Source organism: Protopterus annectens, chromosome 12.part0 (assembly GCF_019279795.1).
Source record: "Protopterus annectens isolate FY-2018-M chromosome 12.part0, PAN1.0, whole genome shotgun sequence".
NCBI classification, from domain to species: Eukaryota; Metazoa; Chordata; order Ceratodontiformes; family Protopteridae; genus Protopterus; species Protopterus annectens.
Genome location: NC_056746.1, coordinates 1,256,369,803 through 1,256,397,391, shown reverse-complemented (window position 1 = coordinate 1,256,397,391; position 27,589 = coordinate 1,256,369,803). Strand labels below are relative to the sequence as shown.

At 46.1% G+C, this 27,589-nt stretch overlaps 1 protein-coding gene across 4 annotated transcripts in view; it reads right to left on the bottom strand.

Annotated features, from left to right (window-relative positions):
- ITCH (itchy E3 ubiquitin protein ligase) overlaps nucleotides 1-27,589 on the bottom strand; it is a 2,580,358-nt gene that overhangs the window by 2,161,084 nt on the left and 391,685 nt on the right. The gene's annotated exons all lie outside the window — the stretch shown is intronic.

The window sequence follows — 27,589 nt, the reverse complement described above, 5'->3', positions numbered from 1 at the left end:
TCTGTGAGTTTGTTTTTGTTGTCCGCTTGTATCAGGCAGTCGTCCAGGTAGGGATAAATTTGAATTCCCTGAAGTCTGCAATGAGCGATTACTGATGCCAGGCATTTCGTGAACACTCTGGGCGCAGTAGATAAGCCAAAGGGCAATGCTGAGAATTGATAATGCTCTGATCCTGCAATAAATCCGAGGTATCATCTGCAAATTGGTCTTATGGGGACGTGCAGGTATGCCTCCTTGAGATCTAGAGTTACCAGCCAAGACTCCTTGCCCAGCATGGGAAGAAGCTGCTGTAGGGTCAGCATTTTGAATTTTGGGACAATGAGGAATGTGTTTAAAGCGGACAGGTCTAGAATAGGTCTCCATTTGTTTTCTTTTCTTGGTACCAGGAAGAGCCTGGAGTAAAATCCCTTCCCTTGCTCCAGAAATGGTACCTTTTCCACAGCTATCATTCTTAATAATTGAGATATTTGTTTTAGAGCTTCTGCCCTTTGAGAAGGTGGTAGGTTTGGCATTCCTCTCTTTCCTGGAAGTGTATGGAAATGGAACCTATAGCCTTTGTCTATAGTCTGCAAAATCCATTTTTCTGTTGTAATGCAGTGCCAGTTTCTTGAAAATAATGTTAGCTTTCCGCCTAAGGGTGCTTCTAGTTGTTTCCTGGTAGGCGGTGCCACCGCCAAGTCACTGTGATTGAGTTGTTGTAGTGGTGGTGGCTGTATCCGTGCCTCGCTGGTTGTTGCCCTGCCACTGGCGACCCCTGTAGGCACCCCTGGATTGGTTTCTGCCACTAGAGCGCCTGTTCCTGCCTCTTTGTGCCTTAGAGGTGTCCGGAAAAGACCAATTTTTGGAGGGCCAGTTCCTGCTAAACCTTGGAGGTTGAACTTGTAAGAAATATTTCACTGTTTGCACAGATTTTGCTTTCTCTTCCATCTTTTTTAGAACCTGCTGTGCGGGGGCACCAAATAAATTGACCTTGTCCATAGGTGCATCCAAAAGCTTAGATTTGACATGGTCTGGTAATGCCTGCTCTTTCAACCATGCATGCCTCCTGATAACTGTGCCAGTCATGGCTGATCTAAAGGAAGCCTCCAGTGCATCATAGCCACATTTTAAAGAATGGTTACTAACCTGCTGTATGTTATGTAACATTTCTTGAACATACTTTTTATCTATAGATTCTTCTGAGGACAGTTTTTTAGTCAACTGGTCAAGCATAAACTCTTGATATTGAATCATATGAAATTGGCAGTTCAAAGCTCTAGCTGACAAAGTAGCAGAGGTGTAAACTTTTTTACCCCATCTCTCTAAGGACCTGGAATCCCTTTCAGAGGGGAGGGGGTTTTTAGAAGTAGCAGCTGCTACAGCTTTAGGGCCCTGGGAGATATACAAGGCTCCTTTTGCAGATCCAGAGACTAAGTGGTGATGAGTGTCCGGGACCCTGTAGTACCTATCGGGCTTAGCAGGGGCTGGAGGTAAAGTATCAGGAGCAGTGCAAACATCATTAAATGCATCACCAACAGATAGGACTGGAGGTACAGCTAAAGGCCTATGCTGTGGCAAGTGTAGAAAGGTCCTAAGCCTTTTCCTAGAGTCTGAGAAATCTTGGCCCTGCCACTGAAAATGTTCCCTCCTAGCATGCAAGGTTTCCCCAAAGGAAAATTCCTCAGGAGGAGAGGCTGAAGGGATGGACTCCTCAGCATCAGAGTCTTCGTAAGGAGAATAAGAAGCCTCAGGAGGATCTGAATGATCTGAGTCATCCGAGGAATCATCTGTGGCTACTGGCTCAGGGGGCTCTGCTCTAGGCTTTTTTCCTGGAGGAGGGAGAGAGGCCCTGTCTGGATGAGGCTGGGCTCTACGAATTAAGGAGACGAGATCCTCTGCCAAAGAAAGCATATGGGAGCTGGTGCTGGGCCTGTGAGAGGAGGGCTTGGTAGGCACAGGTTTTGATGCTTTGGCTGCCTTAGCCCTGGTAAAGGCCTTAATAGACATAGCTGGAGGAGGCCTAGCAGCTCCACGTGCAGGGGTAGAAATATCTAGGGGAATGGTGTCTGATAAATCCTGTGAAATCGCAACAGAAGGTTGGATTTCAGAAGCCGTTTCTACCAGGTTAGAAGAAGCCTCGGTAGAAGGCAAGTTTTCGGCTGAAGAAAGAACCGCTTGCTCGGTTTCGGCAGAAACAGAGACACTCGTGGTTTGCTTAACCGTGGTTTCGGCCGAAACCGCGGACCGCTAGTGTCTGTCCTTTTCTTTGCGTTTTTTGGTTATTTGCGTAGTCGGAGGATCCGACGGCATAATGTAGGCAAAATCGGAGCCAAAAATCTGTTCAGCAAAGTCTGAGCGACGTCTAAGCGTCCGTCGGTTAAAAGAAGCACAGGCTAGACAAGCTGCTACGTCGTGGTCTGGGCCTAAACAATGTATGCAATAGGAGTGGAAATCCTTACGAGGTATTTGTTTCCCACAAGATAAACAGTTATTAACTTTCTCTGACATCGGCTGAGGCAAGAGAGTGTCCCCAACGGGGTACTTAGCTTTATAGAAGTCTTCGAAGTAGTATTTGGTAGTAGTAATCTCTGGATCTGACCGACCGGCACTTGCGAACAGCTTCTGCTTCGGGCACCACGCGGCAAGAAAGACTGAGGAAAATGGCGTCGGCTGATGCCTTTATACCCGAATAACTGCCGCAATGACGTCGGGTGAAGTGCGACACCAGCCGAGGCCAGACCCAGACTTTGGAATCCGGCCAACCGAAGGGCTGCCTGACGACAGGACAACCCATTTGTTAAGACTGCAGATGCATCCTTGAAGGACATCAGTGGAACCAAACGTAGCCCTGTCTCTGGAGTTTTTATCTAATTTGTAGTGGGTAATAAAGGTATGTGGTTTTGCCCAGGTTGCCGCCGCACAAATGGTATCTAATGGTAAGCGAGCGGCATGGGCCAAGGAAGTAGCAACTGACCTCGTAGAATGAGCTCTAGGATTAAAGGGGAGCTGTTGTTTTGATTCTGCATATACGAAATTTATACAATCCGATAGCCATTTGGATAAAGTAACTTTCGCTATCGCTTGTCCCTTTTTTGGTCAGCATAAGATACAAATAGTTGGTCTGATTTTCTGTATTCCTTAGTCCTGTCTAAGTAAAATCTTAGCTGCCTGTGGACATCCAACTTGTGCAGCATGTATTCCAGCTTATTAGAGTGATTTTTAAAGAAGGTGGGTAGTTCAATGGATTGATTAATATTTTGAACTGAACAAATCTTTGGAAGGAAGGATGGATTGGTGCGCAATGTAACTCTGTCTGTGTGAAAAATCATGTACGGGGGCTGGACAGACAAAGCCTGCAACTCCGAAACTCTCCGAGCGGAAGTGATGGCAACCAGAAAGAGCGTCTTCCATTTGAGAAGAGTTGTGGCGGCTGGTTCGAATGGGGGCAGCATGAGCCGTGATAACATCAGGTTAAGATTCCACGGGGTGACTGGATCACGAAAAGGAGGACGTAGGTGAAAGGTACCTTTCATAAAGGTTTTGCAAAGTCTGTGGGACATGAGAGAATTACCTCCTAGACCAATATGAAAATTGGACATAGCCGCCAGCTGTACTCTTATCGTGGAAGTGGAAGCTCCTTCCTGAGAGAGTGTGGAAAGAAACTCTTATATCTTGTGTACTGGAGCCCCTGAGGGATCTATACCCTGTTGTGAGGCCCAGTAAGCAAAACGCTTCCATTTGCTATTGTATAACTTCCTCGTGGATGGCTTATGGGAAGATACAATGATCTTCTGAACTGCAGGGGACAGCAAGTTTGACCTGGCTAAGACGGGAAGCGGAGCAGCCAAGCTTGTCAGTTTGAGGGACTTGAGATGTGTGGGGAACTCCCGACGAGTGCATCAACAGGTCTGGCACTGGGTCCAGAATCCACGGTTCGTCCACCTGATGAGTTTGAAGAAAGGGAAACCAGATTTGTCAAGGCCAGAATGGCTTTCTGCAAGAATTTGGGGATTAACGGGATAGGAGGAAAAGCATAAAGGAGACCCGGGGGCCAATAGTGTACCAGTGCGTCCCTGGGGGCACCCCCCGGAGGGGGTAGTAGGGCAAAGTAGCTTCTGCATTTGGCATTCAATGGGGATGCAAATAGGTCACAGCAAGGCTGTCCCCATCTGTGGAAAATAATTTCCACTACTTGAGGTTTGAGGGACCACTCGTGGGACAACAGGATGGCTCTGCTCAACCTGTCCGCAATCACGTTGGATGTCCCCGGGATGTGCGTTGCCATCAGAAAGCGTCCGGTGGACACAGCCCATTGCCAAATCCTGAGGGCCTCTCTGCACAATGGGTAGGACCTGGTTTCCCCCTTGTTTATGTACCAGACTACTGACATGTTGTCTGAACTGTCACCGTTCCCAGAGGCAAGGACTTGTGAAAGTGCTGCAACGCTAGAAACACTGCCCTCAGCTCTAGGACATTAATGTGCAGATTGTATTCCAAATTGGACCATTGACCTTGGACTGTTCTTCCCTGAAAAAGCCCCCCCCCCCACCCTATCAGGGAAGCATCCGTGGTCACAGTCGCTGTAGGACTGGGTAATACGAACGGTCGGCCTGTTATTAGATCCTGACTGTGCATCCACCAAAGGAGGTCTCGTTTGCAAGAGTCTGTGATTAGGATTTGGTGAGACAGTGGGAGCTGTCGGTATGACCACTGGGCGAAGAGTATCCACTGAAGAATCCTCATATGCATTCTGCCTAGGGGAACTACAATAAGGGCGGCTGCCATCATTCCTAGGACTCGTAGGATTTGTCGTGCAGGGACTTTCCTGCTCTGAAGAAGGATAGTAATTTGAGTTCTGAGGGCTGATACCCTTAATGGGGGGAGATTGACTCGAGCCAGGGTAGTGTCCAAATCTGCCCCTATAAATGAGATACGCTGTAAAGGCAATAGTGCAGACTTTCCAAAATTGATTGTTATGCCTAGAGAGGAGCAAAGGTTGATGGTGTAATCCCTGGCTTGCACAAGGCGATACTCGGTGATGGTGGAGAGGAGCCAGTCGTCTAGGTAAGGAAACACCCGGAATCCCATCTGTCTCAAGTGAGACGCTACCACTGCCATGCATTTGGTGAACACCCTGGGGGCTGTGGTGAGACCAAAGGGCAGAGCACAAAACTGGTAGTGACTGGCTCCCAGCCGGAAGCACAGAGGATCTCTGGACGCTCTGGTAATCTTGATATGGTAGTACGCATCCTTGAGATCTATAGAGCACATCCAGTCGCCCTCCTGTAGGAAAGGAAGTATCGACTGAAGCATGACCATCCGGAACTTTGCCTTCTCCACAAAGGTGTTGAGTTTGCTGAGATCCAAAATCGGTCTCCAGTCCCCTGTTTTCTTCGGAACTAAAAAGAACCTTGAGTAAGTTCCGGATCCTATTTGGACCGCCGGGACTGGTTGGATGACTCTGTTTTCTAGCAGCCTTTCTATCTCTACGACTGCCTGGTCTCGCAGACTGGGTGGAACATCTGGGAGCTTTTGGGGGGCGGGGTTTTTATAAAGGGAATATTGTAGCCTCTGGTAACTATGCTTTTTACCCAGGAATCTGATGTGAGATTTAGCCAGGCCTCCAGGTATAAAGCTAAGTGACCCCCGACTGCCTCTAGAGTAGGACAGTCGGGCCTGCACTCAGGAGTGCTGGAAGGGTTTCCCAGAGAAGGTCTCTGTCGCCCTGATTTTGCAGACCCCCCTGCCGCCTGGGTGGCGTCTTCCATTTCTTGCCCCGCCTCTGCCTCTGGAGGGGGTATCACTCGGAGTGGGCTGAAAGAATCCCTGAGTCTTTCAAAACCACATTTATCCGCCTCTATTCCCTTTGGGGTATGGTCTGGACGGGGTGGAAAAACGGACCCCTACGGCAGACAGGGTCTTCCCTTCTTGCTCACACCTAGTGAGGGTGTCCTTTACTTTGGGGCCAAACAAGGAAGCACCAAAGGGGGCGTTTGTAAAGGAAGACTTGAAAGATTCCGCAAAGGAGCATAGGCGCAACGAGGATTGCCTCCTCAGAGCAATCACTGAAGCTGCCGCCCTACTCGATCTTTCGGCTGCGTATGAAATAAGCCTCATGGAAGAGTTCACTATGGAGTTGAGGGTATTAAGCTGTGCTGTCACTTTTTCGGAGACAGCAGCATCTGTGTTACCCTGGAGAGTATCTCAGAGTTCCTTAAGGAGATCTCTCTGTAGACGCGTGAAATGCGTAAGGTAGTTTAGCGATCTCATGGAGAAAGTCGCAGAACTAAATACACGCTTCCCGTACCTGTCCATCGTCCTAGAATCCTTATTAGGAGGATGGACAGAGGAGGAGGATTCAGACATTTCCTTTTTAGTGGCTGCCGCCACCACCATAGTATCCACGGGAACTCCTTTTGTAAGGTAACTCTTGTCTTGAGGGGCCGTGATGTATTTGTTAGGTCTACGGGGGGACCGGTTCCACTGTATCAGGTGATTCCCAAGCTCTACGGGCTATAAGATCCATAAGCTCGTCAAACGGAGGGGTCACCCAGGAGGTAGAAGGTTGAGCCCCAAATGCCTTCAGCAGTACCGATTCGTCTGCAGAAGGGGTAAGGGATTGCCAATCTCCCCTCTATTTCAAGATTTCTAAAATGTCAGCAAAGGAGACATCTTCAGAGGGGGACCGTGGGGACCCTTCTGCTTCATCCAAATCAGTATCCGATGTTGGAGATTCCTGTGGGGAATCTATGTGCCTCCTCTTGCACAAACTTTTTCTCGGTACATCCTCAGAGGGGGCTTCTGGGGATGCCTCTGAGGAAGTAGGGGCACCCTCTGGGGCTTGCGGAGGCATTGGGTCTCGACACTTAGCAGGGACCAAAGGTACAGAAGCAGAACACGGACCCTTTGGGGAAGGAGAAGATGATGAGGATGTAAGTGTCTGTTCAGACAAGACCTTCCTCATGTCGTCGAAGGCACCGGTGCCCCAGTCAGAGGACACTATCGGTTCCGAGGAAGCAGATAACCTCCCGGGAACCGGAGCCACGGGCTCCGACCCGGAGGATGGAACCGAGCTGATCTGAGCAGAGGCCCAGAGGGGAAGAGTCAGAACCGAAAGTTCAGTTAGACTGTCCCCCATGGAACCAAGGAAAGACAGTCTGCTCAGAGACCCCCCGGCTGGCTCCGAGGGTGTCGAGGTTAAAGGTGTCGATAGCACAACTGGAGGCTTCGGCACCGAGGGCTCTACACTCATCGGCTCTTCGATTCCTGGCTCCAACGACTCGAGAGGTCTCGGAGGAGGATTGGTCGAAGGGGTAGGAAGTGTTTCAAGTTTCAATACCAACTGGGATGAAACTTCGATGAGTTTGTACAGAGCAGAGTTCTCCATTAGCTTCTGTACCACTCGGTCGACACCAGAATCGGAAAGCGGCCTCGAAGAACGGGTCGAAGGGGCCGAAGCAGTCACTGAGCAAAGGATTGAAGGCGGTGGTAACTCCGATACCAGCTCCAAAACGGTAGTCTCGATCAGAGACAAGGACTCGACACCCGACCCCAAGGCCTTTGGAGCCGGCGTCCGAATCTGGAAAGAGGTGCTCGGAGCCGAGGACTTAGGCTCCGACACTCTTGAAGACTTCGACCCCTTCGAAGACTTGGACACTTGTTCGGTCTTGTCCAGGGCCTCTTGAAATTCAGGTTTAAGCAACCCTCTGTCAACCAACTTCCGGCGTCTTTCCAGCATGACCCTCCCACTGAAGGAATGACATATGGAGCAGTCTTCCTGTAAGTGGAGAGGGCCAAGACAGTAGACGCAGGAGGAATGGTCATCAGTAATGGACATCTTTTGTCCACACTGACATCTCTTGAAGCCTGATTTGGCTTTCTCAGACATTTTAAACAGTAAAGTTATGAAAAAATATATATATCAAAAAACACAGCACACATATATAGAAACACACAATATATATAAGTTTAAATATTTATATATATTTATATATCTATAATAATAATAGACGAACAGTATCTAACTATGTTATAAGGGAAAAAGGGGGAAAAAGTTAAGGCAAAAACTACAATAAAATATAAAAATTACTGTCAATCCTGACAGAAAAATCCAAGGCCTTAACTAAATACTAAACTATTTTTTTTATATCCAATAGAAAAAAGCACACTCTTAACTACACCTACACTACTATACTACTTATAAAACTATTTTAATCACTAATTTAAACTACAAATTTGAAAAAGATGAAATATAAAGAAAATATACTGGCCCATGCCTCTCAGGATGCGATCTGCTGCTAGCGGCTAACTTGATCCGAGGGTTGACACCGGAGGATCATGGGATAGCACTGTGCCTCGAGCTTTCTCGAAGATGCGAAGCTGGTGATGTGGCCGACTCGGAGCAGAGGATCGGCTCCAAACCCGTGTGTGTAAGAACAAACGGCGAGATCGAACAATTTCACATCTATATTTAAAACCCATTTGTCTTTGGTAATGAGTTCCCAGTATTTTGCATGCAGGGCGATCTTTCCCCCTAAAGGAACAGTCAGTTGAGCAGGGCTTGGAAGGTTTAAAGTTAAGTCATTGTGACAGTTTACCATATGGGGATGTCTTACTACTCCCAGCTTTGGAAGTGGGAGCCCCCCACTGCTTAGGCCCTTGAGTACCTTGGGACTGAAGCCTGGGTGTTCTGCTGGTTCTGGGCTTGGACTGAGAAGGCCTGGAAGAGGCAGGGAAGGACCAATTCTTAGAAGGCCAATGGCTACTAAATCTGGGAGACTGTACTTGCAGGAAATCTTTAACAGTTTGCATATATTTAGCTTTTTCCTCCACCTTTTTAAGAACAACTTCTGCTTTGTTGCCAAACAGGTGGTCTTGGTTTAAGGGAGCATCCAGTAATTTACCTTTAACATGATCTGGCAAAGATTGCTCTTTAAGCCAAGCATGCCTTTGAAGTTCAGACCCAGTGACAGCAGCCCTGCAAGATGCTTCTAATGAATAAAAACCACATTGCAAAGTATCTCAACTTGTTCAGCAGAATGCATTAAATCCTGTAATTCTTTATTTTCAGCAAAGTCAGGAATCATCATTTTCTGTTTAAGCAATTCAATATGCTGCTGATACTTTAACATATGAAACTGGCAGTTTAAGGCCCTAATGGCCAAAGTTGCGGAATTGTATACCTTCTTATCCCATCTATCAAGGGCTCTGGAATCTCTATCAGAGGGGGTATGGTTTTTGACACTAGTAGCCTTAATGCCCTTGGGTCCCTGTGAAATGGTCTCATGATCCACAGTAGGATTCTTAAAAAGGAACTTGAGAGGCAGGTACCCTGTAATACCAGTTAGGTTTTCTAGGAGCCGGAGGTAAAGTCTCAGGGGCCAGCCTAGATTCCGAGAAGGTATCATCTACAATGTCCAGTACAGAAGGGATAGCTAAAGGCCTGTGTTGAGGAAGGAGTAGGAATTCTTTGGAGTCAGAGTAATCCTGGCTTTCCCAGTGGAAATGCTCCCTAAGAGTAAGCAAGACTTCACCAAATGAGAAATCCTCTGGAGGGGAAGCAGAAGGAATGGAGTCCTCTGCATCTGAATGCTCACAGGTAGACAAGGGCAAATCCTGGTAATCAGAGAAAACAGAAATTTCAGAATCCTGATCAGAAGAATCAGAGGGAAAATCAGTCCTAGATCTCTTAGAGGGAGAAGGGTGGCTTTCTAGGTCTCTTAGAGGGAGAAGGGTGGCTTCCCCTGATTAGAGTAATAAGGTCTTCAGCCATTATCATTTGTTTTTTTTTTAGGCATAGGGGCCTGACCATGCGGTCTGGGCTTCGGTTTTCTAGGCATGGATCGAGTTTTAGGCCTTGAAGAAGAAGATGGTGTTGGTTTAACACGCAAGTCAGTAGGCCTGAATACACCCTCAGTAGCGGGTGCATGCACAGCGGCTATAGACCCATCCAAAGTAGAGACATCCGCAGGTTCCACAGTCGAAGAAGCATCTCGTGGTATACCGGACTCAGAATGGGTCTCAGTAGAGGCCTTAGAATATGAAGTAGTGGGTATCAGGGGCTGCAAAAGTGCCTCATTGAGCACCGGCGAACTGGCAACTAGCTTAGGAGAAGCGTCGTCGGCAGCTTTGGACCTATGCAGTCTGTCTGTCTTTATCTTTGCGTTTTTTCAAAAAGTCTGTTGGGTGGATTAACGAAGCCATTTCTGGATAATTGAACCAAGTACCAAAATATTTGGATGCGAAAATGAACTGACGAATAGTTAGAGGTTTGAATAAGGCACAAAACCAACAGCGAGATGCGTCATGGTCTGGGCCTAAGCAAGGAATGCAGTACGAATGAAAATCTTTGAGGCATTTGCTTTCCACAAGAAATACAATTGTTAACTTTTACTGACATCGGTTTAGAGGAAGAAAAAGGATCCCCAACAGGGTACTTAGCTTAGTTGGTTGAAGACTTCGGATCTGAAACTCAAAAATGAAAATTTCAGGAGTCGGCCGACCAGCACTTGCGAACTGCTGCTGCTTCAGGCACCGCACGGCAAGAAAGACTGATGTAATGGCATTGGCTGCATGCTTTATACCCCTGACTACCTGACATCATGGAAGATGAGACAGCAACCGACGCAGGACCCAAGACTTAGATAATCAGGCCAACTGAGGGCTACCTGCAAGCAGATAAACCCAAATGAGTGAAACACGAAGAACATCTAAAGGATGTAGAGTAGAGTAATTATTCCTTTTTCTTCCAACAATGAGGCCATATGTGAAGTGATAAAAAAAGAACTAGAATACTCTCACTCCAGATCAGGAGTTGAGGGACTTAAGAGGAGTCACCTAAACTTACCTATAAAAATAATAAATCTTTGAAAAGGCTTTTATGTTATGAGAGGACAACACAGAGCAGAGTCCCACAGGAAGGGCACTTTTGGAAGCAAACGCTGTAATTTTGGCTCTTATATGGCACATGATAATAAGTTTGTTCACCCAACTACATCAAGAGTATATCATTTTTCATATTATGCTGATTGTAAAAGCAGTATTATCTATTTAGCCCAATGATTTGAATGTCCAGCGTTTTACGTTGGCAAAACTAACCATACATTATTGTCAAATGGTTAGGGAACATCTTTATGCCATAGGTAAAAGGGATGAAACCACTGCATTGGCAAAACTTGTAGTTACACATTATTTGAAAAGTACAGTTGTGTACACTTACCATAAATGTAGATGCTAGAGTGTACTCACTGTTGCAGTCATCACATATGGGTTTATCTGCCTGCATGTAGCCCTCAGCCGGCCTGAATACCAGAGTCTTGGGATTTTTGCGTCAGATGCCGTCACTTCTTCCATGACGTCAGGTCATCAGGGGTATAAAATATGCAACCGATACCATTACATAGTACAGTCGTGTACACTTACCATAAATGTAGATGTTAGAGTGTATTCACTGTTGCAGTCATTACATTTGGGTAATCTGCTGGCAGGTTGCCCTCAGTCGGCCTGCATTCCAAAGTCTTGAGTCCTGCGTCGGTTGCTGTCTTCTCTTCCATGACGTCAGGTAGTCAGGGGTATAAAAAATGCAGACGATGCCATTTTCTTTAGTTTTTCTTGCCCCCAAAAATTTAGCAAAATGATATAGATATAGACATAGATATAGACATAGATATAGATATACACACACACATATACACACATACACATACACACACACATACACACATGCATTAATATAAACTTTACCTTCATCTACAAGCAAATACACCACACAGTTTGTAGAAGATAGAGAAGGAAAGAAACTTCAGAATGCCAGGGGGATGGTGGGAGTATAACCTGGACTGCAACAGTGAATACACTTGAATATCTACATTTATGGTAAGTGCACACAACTGTACTATGTTCTTCGTGTTTCACTGTTGCAGTCATTACATTTGGGTAGAATCCCAAAGCTATGGTCGGGAGGCTGGAGCTAAACAGCATTAGGTGCGGCTATAGGGCCCTGCAGCACTGCAGTGGCAAAGCCTGCCCTGGACTTGGAGTAGAGAGGCAAATTGTAATGCTTTGAAAAGGTGTGAATAGAACTCCAAGTAGCAGCCTCTAGAATGTCTTTGGTTGGTACTCCTCTGAGAAAGGCTGTTGAAGTAGCTGCAGCCCTGGTGGAATGAGACCTAATGCCCTTGGGCACAGGTTTACCATGGTGTAAGTAGCAGAAGCGGATGCAGTGGCTTATCCACTTTGAAATTGTCTGCTTTGAAATAGCCTTTCCTTCTGATCCTGCCGCATATGACACTAATTATTGCTGTTTTTCTTAGAGCTTTAGCCCTGCTCAAGTAGAATCTTAGAGGTCTGTGTACATCCAAGGAATGCAGAAATCTCTCCCCCTTGTTCTGCGGATTTGAATAAAAAGTTGGCAGATGAATTGTTTGGTTAAGAGCCACACTGGAAACCACCTTAGGCATAAAAGTAGGATTTGTCCTCAGAGACGCTCTGTCTGGGTAACATGATAAAAGGCTCTACAGCCATGAGGGCCTTTAGCTCTGAAACTCTTCTTGCTGAAGTAATTGCTAGTAGCAGAGCTGTTTTCCATGATAAGAACTTCAGATCAGTGGTAGCAGCTGGTTCAAAAGGAGGCATGGTGAACTTTTCCAACACATAATTGAGGTCCCATGCAGGTAATGGTGATCTTCTAGGAGGCCTTAAACTTTTGGCTCCTCTAAGATACTGCTTTAGTAAAGGATGAGAAAAGATTGGTGGCTCTGTATTGTAATGAGCTGAAATGGCAGAGGCATGGATTTTGATTGATGAGAAAGACAGGCCTTTGTCCAGCATCTCAGTTAAGTATTGTAATATCTGTGGAATATTTGGTTCTGCTGCATCAGTTCCTTGCACTTGATTCAAAGCACAGAATCTCTTCCATTTGCCAGCATAAGACTTTCTAGTATTAGGCCTTCTGGCTTCCAAAATGACATCCATCACAGCTTTACTGAGAGGTGTTTGTATGACTACATGATTAGCCATGCTGCCAGGTTTAGAGTCTGTAGTTGATTGTGCAGGATCTGATTGTTTTGAGTAGTTGTGGTCTTTGAGGCAAAGTCCAAGCTGGATATTGAGACAAGTTCCTTAGGATTGGGTACCAGTATTGGCGGGGCCAGTCCGGGGCAATTAATATCATCTTTGGCTTCTCGTCTGACTTTTAGGAGGACCTTGGGTAGAAGAGGCAGAGGAGGAAAGGCGTAAACTGGTTTTGCCAAATGAAGAATAGGGCGTCCACTTTCCATACTTGTCTGTGATAAGTCCTTGTGCAGAATCTTTTCAATTAATAATTTTGAGGAGAGGCAAAACAGATCTATGTCTGGGCTCCCCCATTTCTCTGTTATCATGCTGAAGACTTGTGGATTTAGTTTCCACTCGTGAGGATCCATAAGGTTTCTGCTTAAATCGTCTGCCAAGAATGTTTTGTTTTCTTGGCAGGAATTGAGCTTGAAGATGTATTTGGTAGGTCAAAGCTGTGTCCCACAGTGCCATGGCTAATCTGCAAAGGGGGTATGAGTGTGTGCCCCCTTGCTTGTTTATATACCACATGACTGTGGTGTTGTCAGTCTTTATCAGTAGTTGCCCTGGATGAAGTAAGTCCTTGAAGGCTGTTAGCGCATTTTGAACAGCTAGCATCTCTTTCTGGTTGATATGTAGATGCATTTGTTTTGGTGTCCATATGCCATGAATGCATCTTCCTGCCATGTGGGCCCCCCAGGCATATTCTGATGCGTCTGTTGTTAAGGTTTGGCTGGCAGGGGGTAGAGTGAATGGCCGTCCCATGTTTTGGTGACATGCCTTTGCCCACCTTAGAAACTCCTGTTGCAGGCAGGGAATGAGTGGAATCATTGTTTCCAGACTGTGTGCATGTTGACTCCCATAAACTTTTTAGGTACCACTAAAGTTTCCTCATATGCAGTCTTGCATATGGAATCAGTAGTATGCAGGATGCCATGAAGCCTAGAGCCTGCAGAATTTGTCTCGCAGAAGACTGGGTCTTTGTTGCCATCGGTTTGAAGTAAGTAGTCAGTTTCCTTTGCTTGTCTAGCGTGAGGTAAGCCATCTGGGCAGTTGTATTCAAGCTTCCACCCAGGAATGTTATCTTTTGAGAGGGTACCAGTTGTGATTTCTTTTAATTTATTGTGTACCCTAGGCATGTTAGAGGCCTTTTCACAAACGCCAGGTGTCGAAGAAGAGTGTCCTTGTTCTCTACTTGAATGAGACAGTCGTCCAAGTAAGGATATTTGTATACTTTTGTCTGCAAAATGCGATTACTGGTGCCAGACACTTTGTAAAAACCCTGGGCACAGTAGATAAGCCAGACGGCAGTGCAGAGAACTGGCAATGCATTAAGCCAGCCTTGAATCCGAGTTATCTTCTGCATGATTGTCTTATTGGGACATGCAGGTATGCCTCTTTTAGGTCTAAAGTCACCAGCCAAGCATTCTTGCCCAACATGGGCAGAAGCTGCTGCAAAGCCAGCATTTTGAATTTTGGAACGTCCAGGTATGTGTTCAAAATTGATAAATCCAGTATTGGCCGCCAGGCCTTGTCCTTTCTGGGTACCAGGAACAGTCGAGTAAAAACCTTGTCCTTTTTCCTGTTCTGGTACTGTCTAAATGGCCTCCATATCCATGAGGGACGTAACCTGTTTCTGTGCCTCTGCCCATTGAGTTTTTGGCAGATCTGGCCAACCATTTGCCATTGACAGTGCGTGGAAATGGAATCTGTATCCCTGTGATACGATGTTTAGTACCCACTTGTCCTGGGTTATTAACTGCCAGTTTTGAGCAGAAAAGTGCTAATTTTCCCCCTATGGGTGCTGCCAAAAGATGAGTGCTTGGTGTAGGCAGAGGGAAGTCATTGGGATTGCTTTCTGTAGGTTTGCACTTTATATCCTCCAGATTTGGAGGTGGAAGCGCCCCATTGCTTTGACCTGTATGAATCTTGCACCTGGTATCTGGAACCCTTGGGGCATCTGGATTTGCCCCTTTGAGCTCTGTCTGACACAGGAAATGACCAATTTTTTTGTAGGCCAGTGTCTATTGAATCTTGGTGGCTGCACTTGTAAGAAGTCTAACAGTTTGCATAGACTTAGCTTTGTCTTCCATTTTCTTTAAAACCTCTTCTGCCTTAATACCAAACAGAGAATCATGCTGTAAAGGTGCATCTAGCAATTTAGCTTTAACAGGATCAGGCAAATATTATCAGGCATGCCTCCTAATCACAGATCCAGTAACTGCGGCCCTGCAGGAGGCCTCTAAGGAATCAAAAACACATTGCAAAGTATGCTTTACAACTTGTTCAGCTGCATGCAATAATTCCTGCAATTCTTTATTTTCTACACATTTTGAAATCAACATTTTTTGTTTCAGCAATCCCATAACATGTTGTTGGTACTTAAGCATATGAAATTGACAGTTTAAGGCCCTGATTGCCAAGGTTGCAGATGTATAAACCTTTTTTCCCCCCATCTGTCCAGTGCCCTTGAATCTCTGTCAGAGGGGGTAGGATTTTTTGCTGTTGAGGCCTTAACTCCCTTTGGACCCTGTGAAATCGTTTCATGATCAGCAACAGGGTTTCTAAATAAACATTTATGTGAGTCAGGGACTCTGTAATATCGGTCAGGCTGACTGGGAGCCAGAAGCAAGGAGTCAGGGGTCAAGCTTGACTCCGAAAACACATCATCCACAATGTCTAAAACAGGGGGAAATGGCCTCTTTTTTGATTCTGAGAAGTCTCGACTCTGAGTAAAAATGCTCCCTCAAAGTATGCAAAGTTTCTCCAAATGAATAATCCTCAGGAGGAGATGCAGATGAAATAGACTCCTCAGCATCAGAATCCTCATAGGGAGGTATAGATAATTCCTGATCAGAAGAAATAGAAACCTGACCTGAAGATTCATAATCAGTGTCTTGCCTAGGCCTTTTATCTGGAGGGGGATGGGTACCCCTGATCAAGGTAATAAGGTCTTCAGCCATTTTGATCATCTGTTTTTTTAGGCATAGAGGCCTGTGCACATGGCTCATGCATCATTTTTTTAGTTTTAGAAGTTGCTTTTTTTTGGTTTTGCAGCTGTCGGTGTGATATACAAATGTTGAGGTCTGAGAACAACCTCAGAAGCCAGTGCCTGCTCAGCGGCTCCAGACCCATCCAAGGGAGATGCATCCATCGTTCCAATACCTTGAGTATCTTGAGGCATGCCGTACTCCACATGGGTGTCGGTAGAAACCTGCAACTCGAAGGCAGCGGGTATATCAGGGGCTGCGAAAGCACCTCACTGAGTACCGGTGAACTGGTGACTGGCTTAGGAGAAGCTTCATCGGTTTTGGATCTCGACTGCCTTTCTCTGTCCTTCTCTTTGCGTTTATGTACTCCGGTAGTCTGATTGCTATCTGACGACATTTTTGGGTAGTTAAATCGGTTTCCAAAATACTTTGATGCAAAAATATACTGACGCTCAATAGTGCACTGGTTAAATCTAGCACAAAACCGACAGCCAGGCACGTTGTGATCGGGGCCTAGGCAAGGAATACAGTATAAATGGAAATCCTCATCAGGTATTTGCTTCCTACAAGTAATACAATTATTAACTTTTTCTGACATCGGTAAATGCAAGAAAGTTTCCCAACGGGGTACTTGGCTTTAGTAAAGAATTCAGTTCTGAAACTCAAACTCAAATATTTCAGTAGTCAGCCGAACGGCACTTGCGAAATGCTTCTGCTTTGGGCACCGCGCGGCAAGAAAGACTAAAGAAAATGGCGTCAGCTGCATGTTTTATACCCCTGATGACCTGACGTCATGGAAGAGAAGACCGCAACCGACGCAGGACCCAAGACTTTGGAATTCAGGTCGACTGAGGGCAACCTGGCAGCAGACTACCCAAATGTAATGACTGCAACAGTAAAACACGAAGAACATCAGTTTTTCTTGCCCCAGATGTCAGGTGCCCCAAAATAGGAAGCAATTATATGGTATGGAACACCCCCAGCAAAAATAGACATTGTATAAAATATGCCAAACCAAAAAGGATAGGTAGAAGCAAAGAGAAATCAGGGGTCTGGAGGATAATTGTACACAACTGTACTATGTTCTTAGTGTTTCACAGTTGCAGTCATCACATTTGGATTGATTCCCAAAGCTAAGGAAGGGTGGAGGTAGCCAAGAGGCATTACGGCTGGCAATCATGCCCTGTAACACTGCTGTGGCAAATCCAGCTCTGGATTTAGAAAAGACAGGCGAGTGGTAGTGCTTGGTGAAAGTGTGTACAGAGCTCCAGGTTGCAGCTTTCAGGATGTCCCGGTAAGGACTCCCCTGAGAAATTCTGTAGAAGTAGATGTAGCCCTAGTGGAATGAGTACTGATCACCTGTTGGGGTAGGTTTCCCATGATGTCTGTGGCAGAAATGGATGCAGTGTGCTATTCATTTAGAAATGGTTTGCTTTGAAATGGCCTTGCCCTATGCCCCTACAGCAAAGCTGACTAGCACCTGGTCAGATTTTCTGAGAGGTTTAGTCCTGTCCAGATAGAACCTAAGCTCCCTGTACATGTCCAGGGAAAGCAGGATCCTTTCCCCTTTATTCTGAGGATTAGGGAAAAAAGTTGGCAAATTAATGGACTGGTTTAAAGCCACACTAGACACCACCTTGGGCATAAATGATGGGTTAGTCCTGATAGAAACCCTGTCCGCATGGAAGATAATGAAGGGTTCCACTGCCATAAGGGCCTGCAATTCAGACACTCTTCTTGCTGAAGTGATGGCTCGAAGTAACGCTGTTTTCTCCATGAAAGGAATTTTAACTCTGCTGTAGCAGCAGGTTCAAAGGGCGGAAACGTGAGCATCTACAATACAAAGTTATGGTCCCAGGCTAGAGTGGGGGCTCTCCTGGGGGGGGGGGGTCCTTAAATTTTTGGCTCTTCTTAGGAACTGTTTTACCAGAGGATGAGAGAAGAGGGGTGGCTCAGTATTATAATGAGCTGAGATGGCAGAGCCATGAATCTTAACTGAAGATAAGGATAGGCCTTTGTGGAGCATTTCTATTAAGTAATCTAGTATACGAGGCAAGCTGGGCACAGTTGTGTTCATTCCCTAAGATTGGCTCCAGGAACATTATCTTTGCCACTTTTCTGAATAAGATTTTCTAGTACTAGGCCTACTTGCCTTAAGAATGACCTATAGCACCTGCTTACTGAGGGTTTCTGGTGATGAGTTCAGGGGATTAGCCAGGCTGCAAGGTTCACAGTCTGTAGATGAGGGTGCAGAATCTGGAATGCCTGCTGGGACAGCAGGGAAGTAGTCTGAGGCAGGTGCCATGGTTGTAGCACTGTCAGACTGTGCAAAAGAGGGTACCAGTGCTGGCGTGGCCATTCTGGTGCAATCATGATTGTCCTTGGCTTGTCCTGTTTGATTTTTAGTGGAACCTTCGAGAGGGGCAGAGGGGGAAAGGCACAGACAGAGGCTTTCCCAGGTGAAGGACAGGGCATCCACTTTCCAAGCTTGGCTGTGGGGAGTTCTGGTACAATATCTGCTCAATTGATAGCTCTGAGAGGAAGCAAAAAGGTCCACCCTCTGGTGTCCCCCACCTGTTCCTCAAAAGCTTGAATATTTTGGGTTCCTGTTTCCACTCGTGTCGGTACATGAGATTTCTGCTGAAGTAGTCTGCCAGTGAATTTAGTTTGCCTGGCAGGAACTGAGCTTGCAGGTGCACTTGGTTACTCAAGGCTGTGTTCCACAGAGCCATGGCCAATCTACAGATGGGTAGGAATAGGTTCCCCTCTGCTTGTTTATGTACCACATAACTGTGGTGTTGTCCATCTTTACCAATAGTTGTCCTGGAAGAATAAGGCCTTTGAAGGCTGTCAAGAGCACTCTGCACAGCTAACATATCTTTTTGACGGATATGCAGGTGCATCTGCTTTGGGTTCCATTTGCCCTGAATGCACTGCCCTGCCATGTTAGCCCCCCCATGAATAGTCTGATGCATCTGCTGTTAGGGGTTGGTCGGCAGAGGGTAGAGTGAAAGGGAGTCCGTTGCTGTAGTTGCAGGCTTCTGCCCACCAAAGGAACTCTGTCCTTGGGCAAGGAATGACAGGAATCACTGTTTCCAGGTCCTGAGAATATTGACACCAGAGACTTTTTAGGTACCATTGAAGTTTCCTCATATGCAGTCTTACATATGGAATTAGTAGAATGCAAGAGGCTATGACCCATAGGGCTTGCAATATTTTTCTTGCAGATAGCCGGGTTTTGGTGGCCAGTAGACTGAAGTAGTTTATCAAATAAATTTGTTTCTCTGGAGTGAGGAATGCCATCTGGGAAGTTGTGTTCAAGCTTGCTCCCAGGAATACAAACTGTTGGCTGGGTACCAACTGTGATTTCTTTTCTTTGATGGTGCACCCCAGTGAAGATAAGTCTCTTTACAAATGCCAGGTGCTGAAGTAGCAATTCCTGACTGCCCCCCCGAATCAGGCAATCGTCCAAGTATGGGTAAATTTGAATTTTTCTCTGCCTGCATTATGCAATGGCTGGAGCTAGGCACTTTGTAAATACCCTGGGCGCAGTAGATAAGCCAAAGGGAAGTGCAGAGAACTGATAGTGCATAGAGCCTGCTCTGAAGCCTAGGTAATTCCTGCAAGATTCCCTTATGGGGATGTGCAGATGAGCTTCTTTTAAGTCTAGGGTTGCTAGCCAGGAGTCCTTGGCTAGCATAGGAAGCAGCTTTTGGAGAGTTAGCATTCTGAATTTTGGAACCACCAGAAAGGTGTTGAGAATAGACAGATCCACGATAGGACGCCAAGAGTTTTCTTTTCTGGGCACCAGAAACAGTCTGGAATAAAAGCCTTGTCCCCTTTATTCTGCTGGGACAGGCGGAATAGCCTTGATACTGAAGAGAAAGTACTTGCTTTTGGGCCTCTGCTCACTGGTTTGGGGGAGGTCTGGCCATTTGCATAGGGTTGGGAGCGAGTGGAAGTGAAATCTGTATCCCCGGGAAACCATGTTTAAGATCCATCTGTCTTTGGTAATGTACTCCCACAGTTTTTGGCATGCAGGGCAAGTTTCCCTCCAAAAGGAGTAAGTACTTGGGCAAGGCCTGGAAGAGTTAAGAATAAGTCATTGTGAGATTTTACGATAGGATGGCAGCTTACTACTCCCTGTTTTGGGCATGGGTGCACTCCATTGCTTAGATCTGTGTGTACCCGAAGACTGTAGTCTTGGTGGTGTGCTGTCCTGGGTTTGGACAGAGAAGGTCTGTGAGGGACTGGAAAAGACCAGTTTTTTGAAGGCCAATGTCTAGTGATTCTAGGTGGCTGAACTTGTAAGACATCTTTAACAGTCTGCACAGATTTAGCTTTTTTCCTCCATCCTTTTGAGGAACTCTTCAGCTTTATTGCCAAATAGACGCTCTTGGTTTAATGGTGCATCTAGTAATTTTGCTTTGACGTGGTCTGGCAGGTTTTGTTCCTTAAGCCAAGCATGCCTTCTAAGAACAGACCCAATGATAGCAGCCCTGCAAGATGCTTCTAAAGCATCAAAACCACATTGCAAAGTACGTTTACCAACTTGGTTATCAGAAAGCATTAACTCTTGTAAAATTATGTTCTGCACAATCAGGAATCAACATCATTTTCTGTTTAATTAGTTCCATAATATGCTGCTGATATTTTAACATATGAAACTGGCAATTTAAACCCCTGATGGCAAGAGTAGCACAGGTGTATACCTTCTTACCCAATCTGTCCAAAGCCCTAGAATCCCTGTCCGAAGGGGTAGGATTTTTTGGCCGTTGTAGCCTCAATGCCTTTAGGTCCCTGGAAAATGGTCTCTGGCTCCGCAACAAGATTCTTAAAGAGGAATTTGGGAGTCAGGTACTCTCTATAGTACCTGTCAGGTTTCCTGGGAACTGGAGGCAAAGTATTAGGAGTAAGGCTGGATTCTAAAAATACATCTGCAATTCCCAGAACTGGAGGGATAGCAAGAGATGTGTGCTGAGGCAAGTTTAAAACTTCCCAGAGTCTCTTTTTGGACAGAGTAGTCCTGGCTCTCCCAGCGGAAATGCTCTCTCAGGGTATGCAGGGTTTCACCAAAAGAAAAATCTTCTGGTGGAGAAGCAGAGGGAAAGGAATCCTCTGCATCAGAATCCTCATAGGTAGCTAAGGTATGTCCTGGTAATCAGAAGGGTCAGAGTTAGACTCCTAGATCAAAAGGATCAGAAGGAAAATCAGTTCTTGGTCTTTTTGAGGGGGAAGGTTGACTTCCCCTAATTAAGGTAATAAGGCCTTCAGCCATTCTAAGCATTTGCTTTTGTGGCATGTGGGCCTGAGAATGCGCTTTGGTCGGTTTCCTAGGTGTAGTACGAACTTTAGGCCTGAGAAATTCGACATTTTTAGTTTAAAACTAAGTTGGTTTAATATGAAAATCGGAAGGCCTGAATACACCCTCAGAAGCTGGTGCCTGCACAGTGGCTCCAGACCCATCCAAGGTAGAGACATCCACAGGTTCCATAGTCGAAGAAGCATCTCGTGGCATACCAGACTCCGAATGGGTCTCAGTAGAGGCCGGCGAATCTGTAGAGGCAGGTATCAGGGGCTGCGAGAGTGCCTCACTGAGTACCAGAGCACTGGCGACTAGCTTAATGGTAGAGTCGTCTGCAGTTCTGGACCTATGCGGTCTGTCTTTATCCTTACTTTTTTTTCATAAGATCGGTAGTCGGATGGCTTACCAAAGCCATTTCGGAATACAGAGATCAGGAGCGAAAGAATTTAGCGACAAACATAGCCCAACGACGAATAGTTTGGGCGTTGAACAAGGCACAAAACCGATAGCGAGGGATGTCGTGGTCTGAGCCTAAACAGGTGACGCAGTAAGAATGAAAATCTCTATGAGGTATTTGATTTCCACAGGCAAGACAATTATTTTTTTCTGACATTGGTTAGAGCAAGAAAAAAGGATACCCAAAGGGGTACTTATCTTTTAGAAGACTTCAGGTCTGAAACTCGAAAAATGAAAATTTCAAGAGGCGGCCGGACCATCACTTGCGAACTGCTTCTGCTTCAGGCACCAGACGGCAAGAAATATTGATGTAATGGCATCGGCTGCATGTTTTATACCCCTGACAACCTGACATCATGGAAGAAGCGACAGCATCTGACGCAGAAATCCCAAGACTCTGGTATTCAGGCCGGCTGAGGGCTACCTACAAGCAGATAACCCAAATGTGACAACTGCAACAGTGAAATACGAAGAACATGAGAAAAGGACAGAAAAGGGGATGACAAAACTAGATAGAGGAAAAAGAGTGAGAAGGAATACTGCTGATCAGTAAGACATCTGCTATTACAGTAAGGTTGACGTATTCCTAATATATGGGTGATTTCCAAAGCCAAAGGGACAGTAGGGGAGGATGGGTAGAAGGTAGAACTGCCCAAAAAGAAAGACAGGATAACCTAGCAAAAGCAGCTCTGGACCTTGAAAATATAGCTCGTATTGTTTAGTAAAAGTTTGCACAGACTACCTTGGTGGAAATCGCCAGAATGGACCAGGCACCCACTTCTTGTACAAGGCCACAGAGGTTGCTACTGCTCTGGTAAAGATGAAGGCAAGGCCCTGGCATGCAGAAAGTAACAAAATGAGACTGCTTTAGAGATCCAGCTTACAATGGTTTGCTTGCATACCATTTGGTCCAGTTTGGAGAAAAAGATCAGATTTTTGAATGAACTTTGTTTTGCCCATATAGAAACTTGGCTGCCTGTGAATATCTAGACAATGTAGCATCTTTTCCCCCATGTTCTGTGGGTTGGGAAAGAACGTAGGTAGGTTAATGGCACAATTGAGAGACAGCGTGTTCACTACCTTCGGCATAAATCAAAGATTAGTCCGGAGGATGACCATGGCATTATGAAAAATAAGGGAGGGATGAATTCCCATGAGTACCTGAAGCTCAGAAGCTATCCTACCTGGCTGTGGTGTGGGCCTGAAGGAAGACTGTCTTCCAGGTACAGAATTTGATAATGTTGCCAGTTCAAAAGAAGGCAATGTGAGCTTCTCCATCACAAAGTTGAGGTCCAAATAGGGGTAATGGGCTTTCTAGGTGGTTTCAGGTGCAGTACCCCTTTAAGGAATACCTTGACCTCAGATCTGGACATAAGTGGTGGACTGAGAAGCAAGCAACTGGATATGGCAAACAGGTGAGCTCTGATGGAAGAGTAGACTAGACCTGCACGTAACAGCACGCAAAGACATTTTAAAATGCAAGCTACCTCTGATTGGTTGGGGTCTTATCCATTTCTTTGGCACCAATAGGAAAACATCTTCCATTTTGCAATGTATAATTTTCAGTTGGTGGGTATCCTGGCTTCTCCAAGAGCCTTAATGCCATCCTAAGAGAAATGCTGTTGTAAGGAATCAAAGCATTATCATCCACAGATCCACAGGGTTAGGCTTAGGGGTGATAGAAAAGGTTGCTGCTTCCCCTCCAGTCTACTAACTTTTGAGATCCATCCGTAGTGGGGGTTTGTAGTACTTACCCCTCGGCAGAAGAGGAAATAAGAAAAGCGGGTACCAATGCATTCTTGGCCAGAATGGAATCATTAAAAGCTTGGGATGTTCTTTATGAATCTTTAAAAGAGCTCTTGGTATAAGAGGTAGTGGTGGAAAAAAAGGAAAGCACAGTTGTGTACACTTCCCATAAATGTAGATGATCAAGTGTATTCACTGTTGCAGTCATCACATTCGGGTTATCCTGCTAGGGGTAGTCCTCAGTCGGCCCAAATACCAGAGGCTTAGTATTTCTGCATTGGTTGCTGTTGCTCCAGGATGGACGTCAGGTCGTCAGAGGTATAACAGGCAGCTGACGCCATTACATCAGTTTTTCTTGCACTGTCAGGTACCCCCAGTAGGAAACTAGGTTATGGTGGAGGAACACCACCAGTAGAAAAGTAAATACCAGCATTTCCTTGCAAGGAGAGAGAGAGAGAGAGAGAGAGAGAGAGAGAGAGAGAGAGAGAGAGAGACAAAGACAAGGGGGATGGAGGGAGAGAAACCAGGACTCCAACAGTGAATACACTAACATCTACATTTATGTTAAGTGTATACAAGTGTACTATGTTCTTCATGTTTCACTGTTGCAGTCATCACATTTGGGTTAATTCACAAAGCTGAAGAAAAGGGTGAAGGCAGTCAGTAAGACTGGGGGCTGGCTAGGAAGCCCTGCAAGACTGCGATGGCAAAGCCTGCCCTGGATTTGGAGAAGATAGGCAGGTGGTAATGCTTGCTGAAGGTAGGAACGGATGTCGACATTGCAGCCTCCAGGATGTCCATGGTGGGGACCCCTCCGAGAAAAGCTGCAAAGGTGGAGGTTGCTCTGGTGGAATGTGTCCCAACCCCCTTGCTGTTTCCCGTGCTTTTTGTAGCAGAAATGGATGCAGTGTGCTATCCATTTGGAGATTGACTGTTTGGATATGGCCTTGCCCTCTGCTCCTGCAGTGAAGCAGACTAGCAATCAATCAGTTTTTCTAAAAGATTTAGTCCTGTCCAGGTGGAATCTGAGCTGTCTGTGCACATCAAGAGAGTGCAGAATCCTTTCCCCCTTGCTTTGTGGGTTAGAGAAAATGGTGGCCAAATGAATTGATTGGTTGAGAGCCACACTGGACACCACTTTAGGCATGAAGGACGGGTAAGTCCTTAGGGAGCCCTGTCAGCATGGAAAATGATGAAGGGCTCCAAAGCCATAAGTGCTTGTAGCTCTGATACTCTTAGCTGAAGCGATAGCCAGAAGCAAGGTGGTCTTCCAAGAGAAATTTTAACTCTGCTGAAGCTGCAGGTTCAAAGGGGGGCAGGGTGAGCTTTTCCAACACAAAGTTAAGGTCCCAGGCTGGGGTAGGAGCTCTTCTGGGTGGCCTTAAATTGTTAACCCCTCTAAATGCTTAATGAGAGGGTGTGAGAATAGTGGTGTCTGTGCTGAAATGAGCAGCGATGGCTGATGCATGAATTTTAATAGAAGAGAAGGAAAGACCACTGTGTAGTAGGTATGCCAGGTAATCCAGGATCAGAGGTAGAGAGAGCTGTGCCGTTCTGGCTCCCTTAGCCTGGATCCAGGTACAAAACCTTTTCCACTTGTCAGCATAAGATTTTCTAGTGCTGGGGCATCTGGCCTCACTTATAACATCTAGAACTTGTTTGCTTAGGCTGGCAGCTTGAGGAGACGTCAGGGAATAAGCGAGGCTACCAGGTTGTGGGTCTACAATTGGGGATGCATGAACTCTCCATTCGTCTGGGTTAGGAGTGTTGGGATCTGAGGTAGGTGCCATGGTGACAGGCTGTGCAGCAGTGGGTACCAGTGCTGGCGTGGCCAATCTGGGGCAATCAGAATTGCCCTCTTTTTCCCTCCCTTATTTTGAGCAGTACCCTTGAAATGAGTGGTAGAGGGGGAAATGCACAGAGAGGTTTGTCTACTGGAAGGATATATCATCCACTTTCCAGGCCTTGCTGTGAGGGTCCCTGGTGCAGAATCTGCTGAACTGATGATTGGAGTGGGAGGCAAAGAGGTCTACTTTTGGGGTGCACCATTTCTGGGTTACAAGGGTGAAGGTTCTGAGGTCTAGATGCCACGCCAAAGGGTCATGGCGAGCCTGCAGAGAGGACAAGAGCGAGTCCCACCCTGCTTGTTGATATACCACATTACTATGGTGTTGTCTGGTTTGATCGGTAGAGGCCCTGGGGAGAGCAGGGGTCTGAAAGCTGTCAGTGTGTGCTTAACAGCTAGCATCTCTTTTAGGTTGATGTGCAGATGCATTTGATTTGGGCTCCATTGGCCCCGAATGCACCTGCTGTCCAGGAGAGCACACCAGGAATAGTCTAATGCATCTGTGGTGAAGGTCTGGGCAGCATGTGTTTGTGAAAAGGGAAGTCCCTTGCTGTGGTTGCATGCTGCTGCCCACCAAAGAAAATATTTCCTTACACAAGGTATCATTGGTATAAGAGTTTTCAGGTCTTGAGAGTGCTGACAACCAAAGGCTTTTTAGGTACCACTGTAATTTCCTCATATGGGTGGCCGAGGTGGTGCAGCAGTTAGCGTTGCGCCTCACAGCAAGAGGTTCTCTGGAACGATCCTCGGCTGGGGTGCTTTCTGTGCGGAGTCTGCATGTCCTCCCTGTGGTCTCGTGGGTTTCCTCCCACATCCCAAAAACATGCTGTAGGTGGACTGGATACTCCAAATTGGCCCTAGGAATGAGTGTGTGCCTTCCGTGGAAGATTGGGTGCCAGGCTGGCAACTCGACACAGTAAAACTCCACTGCCAATCATGAGCAGACAGATGATCCGCTGTGGTGACCCCTAACCGGGAAAAGCCGAAATAAGAAGATTGTAGTTTCCTCATATGCAGTCTGGCATATGGAATGAGTAGAATGCAAGAGGCCATGAACCCTACAGCTTGCAGGATTTTCCTTACAGATAACTGGGTTCTGGTGGCTGGTTGAGAGAAGTAGCCTGTCAGGTAGATTTGTTTTTCTGGAGTAAAGAATGCCATCTGGGATGCTGTGTCCAGGCTTGCTCCCAGGAATAAAATTTTTTGTGTGGGGACTAGTTTTGATTTCTTTTCGTTGATAGTATACCCCAGGGAGGACAGTAGGTCCTTTACAAAGGTCAGGTGCTGAGGCAGCTTTTCCTGACAGTCTGCCTGAATCAGGCAGTCGTCTAAGCATGGGTAAATTTGAATATTGTTTTGTCTTCAAAAAACAATGGCGGGAGCCAAACATTTTCTGAAAACTCTGGGAGCAGTAGATAAAGCCAAAGGGAAGAGAAAGTACACTTGTGTACACTTACTATAAATGTAGAGGCGATCTCTGCTTAACATACAAGGTCATGTCAAACCCTGAGTTGTTGGACATGCTCTCCACTTAAAGAAATCACAATTCCTCAGAGCCACACGCTCCAGGGATCTAAACCTTGTCATCACAATAAACAAAACATGCTGGAGGGATAGGTTCCTGACCCAGAGACTCCCCATACTCTGGAATAGACTGCCCCATACATGCCAGCCAGAGCGCCTCCTTGGCCCTCTTCAAAAGAAACCTTGACGATTAGATGGGAGATAGAAAATCACGTCAATCGCCCTGCTAGACAGGGGTCCAGGGAAGTAAATACTGTGGGAAGAAATATCCATGGAATTGTTATGGCTAGGCTTGTATAGGCCCTACGCCCGATTGAATACACTAACATAGGCTGGTACTGGGCAATGTTGCAGTCATCACACTTGGGTTATCTGCCTGCAGGTAGCCCTCAGTCAGCCCGAATACCAGAGACTTAGTATTTCTGCGTCGGTTGTTGTCGCTCCAGGACTGCTGTCAGGAGTATAAAAACAGGTAGCAGACACCATTACATCAGTTTTTCTTGCCCCAAATATCAGGAGCCCCAAAATAGGGAGCTATGTCATGGTGGGGAAAACACCACCAGTAAAAAGTAAATACCAACAGTAATAGCAAGAGAGAGAGAGAAAGGGAGAGAGAAAAAACAGGGGGCTGGAGGGAGGGAAACCAGGACTACAACAGTGAATACACTCGAACATCTACATTTATGGTAAGTG